The sequence below is a fragment of the Leucoraja erinacea genome, chromosome 15 (assembly GCF_028641065.1).
Source record: "Leucoraja erinacea ecotype New England chromosome 15, Leri_hhj_1, whole genome shotgun sequence".
Classification (NCBI taxonomy): Eukaryota; Metazoa; Chordata; class Chondrichthyes; order Rajiformes; family Rajidae; genus Leucoraja; species Leucoraja erinaceus.
In genome coordinates this window covers 17,846,161-17,853,146 of record NC_073391.1, presented here as the reverse complement: position 1 = coordinate 17,853,146, position 6,986 = coordinate 17,846,161, and positions in this window count along the sequence as shown.

The following is a 6,986-nucleotide window of genomic DNA, read 5'->3' as shown; positions in this document are numbered from 1 at the left end:
CTTCTCTACAGAGATGCTGCCTGTCCCACCGCGTTACTCCAGCATTTTGTGTTCTATACTCAACCGGTCAGGCAGCTTCTGTGGAGATAAATAAACAGATCGTTTCAGACGGTGGAGAGATCGTTTCAGAAGATGGACACACAAAGCTGGAGTAACTCAGCGGGTCAGGCAGCATCTCTGGAGAGCAGGAATAGGCAACCATTTGGGTCAGGACCTTGTGAGCAGAAGAGAGAAAGTTGAAAAAGAGGATTGTGGTGGAGCAAAACCTGGCAAGTGATAAGTGGATGCAGGTAGTGGTGAGGGAGGTGGGGAGGGGGGCATGAATGCAAATGGTTGGAGATGACATGAGTGTCAGATAAGGTGGGAAGGAAGAAGAGGAATGATATGGTTGGAAAGGGATAGGCAATGGAAGAGATGGGATGGAAGAAACGGAAGGGAGGTATGAAAGGGTAATGTGGATGGGGGGATGGAAAAGGAAAGGGGGATGGGGAAGACTGGGAGATGGAAAGGGATTGGAAAAGCGAGGGTGATGAAAGGGTGATTTGGATTCTGGGATGGAAGATGTGTACAAAGGAGGGGGAAGGGACAGGGAAAGGTGGGAGAAATGCATGTGCATGAGGGAGGGGGAGAGAAGGAGGGGAAGCACGGGTGGGGGGGAGGGGAGAAAGCAGATAGGATGTAGGGTAGTATTACTTAAAATTGACTAATACTGTTTATATCGTTGGGTTGTAGGCTACTTAAGTGGAATATGAAATGCCATTCTTGCAGTTTGTATGTGACTTCGCTGACAGAAAGAGCACTATGAACATGGGAGTGGGAGTTTAAATGACTAACAACTGGGAACTTCAGCAGACAGAGCACATATTCAATGAAACAGTCACCTTATCTCGCTGGTCTCGCTGATGTAGAATAGGCCACCTCAGGAGTACTAAGTGCAATAGACGAGGTTGGAAGAGATGCAAGTGAATCTTTGTCTCACCGGGAAGGGCTGTTGTGATTCCTGGATGGAAGTAAGAGATAAGGTGTACGGACAGATGTTACATCTCCTGTAGTCGCAAAGTTTCCTGCAGTTCTGCTATTGGTCCCTCCGCTGTAAGTTCCTTTAATCCTAGCATCTCACTCCCAGCCATCGCATCCAACACATTAGTCTCCAAATTTCCGCCACCTTCAACATGATTCCAACATCAGTCTTACCTTGCCATCTCCACCCTTTCTATAGAAAGCGCTCTTTGCAACTCCTTGGTTTGTTCATCTCAACTTGCCCCCTCCTGAGGCACTTTTACCTACAACCTCAAGAGATGTAACACCTATCCCCATACCTCCTCTTTCACTTTCATTCGGGCATCCCAACAGATTTGTGCCAGTTGATGTTTAAATTGTGACCGAGTCAACTGGTTTATTTCTGTAATATCAGTAAAAGGTAATATCAGAAAAATATACACTGTCTGTAGAAAGAGAAACAAGTTTAACATTTCAGGTTGAAGATCCTTCATCAGAATTAGAAAATTGAGAATACATGTCAGTTTTCAGCATTAGCATGAGGGACGGATCTGTACAACAAATGGAATCTGATAGAGTGAGGCTCGGGTTGCAGCGTGATTGCAATGTTTATATGGCCATCTGGTTAAACCGTAATGAGGGATTTTAGTGAGGGAGAAAACAAAGGGACTTGTAAAGCTAAGAAATGCAGATTAGATCTGAATCCAAAGGGAGTACGGTGAAAATGCCCAACACCTCAGACAGTGTCTATAAAACGATAAAATCCTATGGACACCTTACAGTAGAACAGTTCCGACACACTCTGTTAACCTAGAACACTCAGGGTTTTATTGACTGGATTTGAACATTTGATTTATTGGATGTACTTCTACTAATATCTCAACACTCTTTCAACTTATTTTTTCACATGTTAGAGAATATGATACATTTTCCAGTGAATCGGTAAATTGAAAAGATTAGTGAGTGGGGAGAGGGAGCACAGCAGACATTACATTGCGAGCCAAGTGCCAAACCATCAGGATTTCATAACAGTTGCACAATTGATTAGTGGAATTTTTTGTACCTGAAATTGTTGAAATTCATCTAGACCTAAAGGCAACAGCTGCCAAATGTCTTGGTAACAGATTAAATTATAATCCTCAAACTGATTTAAACCTTGTTAGAACAGTTAGTGGAAACTAAAAAGCAGATCAGAGACTTGCAAATGGAATGTACCCTTCGGAATGGATTTCTTCAGAATGCTGAAAGGGACAGGAAGGGGAAACATGTGGTGGTGGAAATTCATGGAAGGTGGTTGACTTGAAAAGGATGATCTGATGATTGTAGCAGTTATCAGTGTGGCTCAGGGGCACCATATCCTTGCTCTGCCAGGAGAGGGTTAATAGTGAGGCCTGAGAAATAGACCAGAAGTAGTCAAGGACTCGGTCAACTCTGCAAACGGGAAAGCCAAGGTTCAAGGCAGGACAGACAAAAACTGTAGTTATGAAAGGTGTGGCACAATGACTAGGTTTGGATACTGAGCTGTATGTGGAATTTGCACTAATCTTTGTGACGAGATGCTCTGGTTTCCTCTCAAAGATGTGATGGTTGTTAGGTGAAAAGGATACTGAAAATTGTCAGTGGCAGTTGGATAATAGGAAAATCAATGAGATATTGATGGGCTTGTGTGAGAGAGAATGGGTACAAAGAAGCAAATGAAGAATATGAAGGGTCTCATTCATTCCTTCTCTCCAGAGATGCTGCCTGTCCCGCTGAGTTACTACAGCTTTTTGTGTCTATCTTTGAAGAATATGATTGATCTTGAAGCTGGCATTAACTTGATGGACTGAATTACCTTTTTCCACGTCATAAACACATACCAAATTAGGTCCTTGCAGTAAGCACAGTTGGAGAAAATTTAGTTGAGATCTGTAGGCTGGTAGTAGATCAATGTGCCAATCTATGCTCTGGGATGGGGAAAAATATCCAGAAAGGGAAGAGCCAAAGTCAGTTAAAACTGTGAGGGTGGTGCAAATTGAAAAATAATGCTGGGTGTATCAACCAATTTCAAAAGAAACATAAAGATCATGTTTTCCCCTTCCCTTGGCTGATATAGAAATATAAAAAATAGGTGGAAGAATAGGCCATTCACCCCTTCGAGCCAGCACCGCCATTCAATATGATCATGGCCGATCATATAAAATCAGTATCCCGTTCCTGCTTTTCCCGCATATCTCTCGATTCCTTTAGCCCTATGCTTTAATCTTCTTCAATTGGGGGTTTTTTTTTTTAAAGGGTGACTTTTTTTCTCCACTTCCAATGCTGTCTGGCTGCTTTTTGCCACCTACATTAATATACACAGATATAAAATGGTTGGAAAACAGGTACCTTTTCTGGATTTTGAAATCCCTAAACAAAAAATTAATTTGAAGTCAGATAATTATTACAAAGCAATGTATTCAAATGTCAAGAAACAATTAGTAACTTAAATTGTTTGACTGAATCTAGTTACTCCACACAGCGTAAACATTCTGAAATTTAGTTAAACATCACAATGGCAACACGATCCTGAAGACTTGAATAATTTTAAGAACATAGCTTTTGGTGTGAATCCTCAATAATGTTAGGCAAAAATGTAAAAATTCTTGGAGAGGTACTAACTAAAAATCCAATTGCAATGTTTTCAATTTAATTTTTATGCAATTCATTCATATGGTGAGAATGTTGTTAACAACATTCATTTATTGCCCATTCTTAATTACACTTGATTTGGGAAAACAGTTAAGAATTAATTAATTGCTGCATCATAAGGTGCCCATCACATAACATGAGTATGGCTATGTCCATATTAGTGAACCAGACGAGTTATGTTTTTATATCTATCCTGCTACCATTATCAAGACTAACTTTAAAATTTGCAAAGATGCAACAGGCCAGTAAAATATGCTTGAGGTAAATACGTACAAAATAAAGAGTATTAATGCATTTCTTTTTTCTTTAACAAAAAATGTATATATATACTAGACCAAGTGCAGACCCGTTGGGTCTATTTCCCCAACGCGCGGTTGCGAGGGGGGGGGGGCTGCGGCATCACACTCACACTAACCACCCCCCAAACACACAGGTGGGCGGAGCGGGGTAGGGGCAGGCGGGGTGGTGAGAGGGGAGGGTGAGAAGAGGGGAGGGAGGGAGGAGGGAAACGGGAGAGATTTTGGGAGGGAGAGGAGAGCGGGGGGGGGAGGAGGAGAGAGAGGGGAGAGAGAGGGGGGTGGGGAGGGGGAGGAAGGGGGGGGGGAGGGGGGGAGGGGAGTGAGGGAGGGGTAGCGGGGAGTGGTGGAAGAGAGAGGGGGTAGGGGAGGGGGTGGGGGGGGAGGAGGGGGGTGAAGTGGGGTGGGAGAGGGAGGAGAGAGGGGGAGGGGGAGAGAGAGGGGGGTGCGGAGAGGGGATAGAGGGGGGGGGGAGGGGGAGGGAGGAAAGGGGTGGAGGAGAGGGAGAGAAGGAGGGAGGGGGGGAGAGAAGTGGAAGGGGAGAGAGGGGGCTGGGGGGGAAGAGAGTGTGAGAGGGAGGGGGGGGAGGGGAGGAAGGGGGGGGGGGGGGGGGGAGGGGGGGGGGGGGGGGGGTGGGGGGAGGGGGGTGGGGGGGGGGGGGGGGGGAGAGGGAGGGAGATGGGGGGGAGGGAGGGGGGGGGGAGAGGGTGGGTGGGAGGGGGAAAGGGATGGGGGGGGAAGGAGGGGGGGGGGGTGGGAGGAGAGGGAGATGAGGAGAGGAAGGAGAGGGGGGGGAATGGGGAGAGGCAGGAGGAAGGGGAAGGAAAGATATAATTTATTTGGAGAGGGGACCCTTGAGGTCCAAAGGGGTTTCTGGGGGGGGGGGAGGGAGGGGAAGGGGAGGGGGGTAGAGCCAAGAGGGGAGGGGGGGGGAAACATCCATCAGGGTGAGGAAAGCCAAAGGGGATCCAGGGGCAGGGAGGTGGGGGAAGAGGAGGGGGGGGGGGAGGGGGGAAGAGGGGGTGGGGGGGGGGAGGGAGAGGGGGGGAGGGAGTGGGAGAGGAGAGGGAAAGAGGGTGAGGGGGAGGTGGGGAGGAGGAGGGAGAGGGGAAGGAGGTGAAGGGGAGAGGGAGGGGGGGGGGAGGGGGGGAGGGGAGGGGGAGCGGTAGGGGGGAGGGAAGAGGGGGAGGGGCCAGAGGGGGGCAGGGAGAGGGGGAAAGAGAGGGAGAAGGGGAGTGGGTGTAGGGGAGAGAGAGAGGGGGGGAGGGAGAAGTGGAGATAAGAGGGAGAATGGGGGAGGGAGAGGGGAGGAGTCTGGAGAGGGGGAGGAGAGGTGGAGAGAGGGGGGGGAGAGGTGGCAGGAGAGGGACTCCGAAGAGGGGAGGGGAGAGGAGAGGTGGAGGGAGGAGAGGGGGAGAGATAGGAGGGAATGGAGAGGAGGATAGGGGAGGGGGGGAGTGGGGGGAGAGGAGGGGAGAAGAGGAGAGGGGGGTGGGGGGGGAGGGGGGAGCAGGGTGGGGGAAGAGGGGGGAGGGGAGAGAGGGGGAGAGAGAGTGGGGGGGGAGAGGGGGAGAGGGGAAAAGGGGGGGGGGGGAGGAGAGGGAGGAGAGGGAGAGGGAGGGGGAACGAGGGGGAGAAGAGGGGGAGAGGGAGAGGAGAGGAGAAGGGAGGGAGAGATAATAGAGGAGGGGAGAGGGGAGGAGAGGAAGAGGGGAGAGAGTAGGGGAGAGGGGGATAAGAGGGGGGGGAGGGAGAGAGGGGAGGGAAAGGGGTGAGGTAGAGAGGGGAATGGTGTAGGGAGAGAGGGATGGGGGTGGGAGGAGAGGAGAGGGGCGAGGAGAGGGAGATGGAGAGGGGTAGGGAGGGGGAGGCGAGGAAAGGGTGAGGGGAGAGGGAGAGGAGAGGGGGGGGGATGGTAGGGGGAGATGGTGGGGGGGGTAGAGGAGGGGGGGAGGGGGTGGGTCAGGGGTAGAGGGGGGAAGAGTGTGGATGGAGGGGTGGAGGAGAGGGAAGGGGGTGGGGGAGAGGGGAAGGGGGTGGGGAGGAGAGGGATGGGGGTGGGAGGATGGAGAGGGGGAGGAGGAGAGGAGATGGAGAGGGATGGGGAGAGGCATGGGGAGGAAGGGGAAGATACAAGATACAATTTATTTGTCATTTGGACCCCTTGAGGTCCAAACGAAATGACGTTTCTGCAGCCATACATTACAAACAAATAAACCCAAGACACAACATAATTTACATAAACATCCATCACATCGTGTGATGGAAAGCCAAAAAAACTTATCTCTCCACTGCACTCTCCCCCCCTCCGATGTCAGAGTCAAAGTCAAAGCCCCCGGCTGGTGATGGCGATTGTCCCGCAGCCATTAAAGCCACGCCGGGTGATGCAAGGTCACACACCGGGTTCTTGATGTTAGAGCCCCCAGCATGCGCTCGCAGAGTCCCGCAGCCATTCCAAGCCGCGCGGGGCGGTGCTGTAAGGCGGGAGAAGTCGCCGTTGCGGGAGCCCTGAAAAGCGGTCTCCCTCCAGGGACCCGCGGGCTCCCGGTGCCGCCGTCCGCCAGACCCGCAGTTGCAGCCTCCGAATCTCCGGAGGTCGGGCCGCAGCAGTGCTCCAGCAGTGCTCCACCACCGCTCCACCCGCTCTGGACTCGGCCAGCTCCGCGACGGTGAGGTGAGTAGTCGGCACCAGAGTCCCCCGGTCTTCCTGTTGGAGGCCGCTCCTCATTGCAGCCCCAACGACAACGGAGACCCAACAAAGAAAAGGTCGGGTCTCCCGTGCAGGGAGAGATTTAAAAGTTACTCCCTCCCTCTCACCCCACCCCCCCAACACACATACCCCAACAAAAAATAACAAAAACTACATAAAAACATAGACAAAAAATAATAAAAACGCAGACGGGCTGCAGAGGCCGCTGCTGACGAGAGTCGCGCCGCCTACTGCCTATACGAAAGAGTGGGGAGTGAGAGTGGAAGGGGGAGGGGTAGGGACAGTCCATCTGTTCCCCATTCCCTATCACC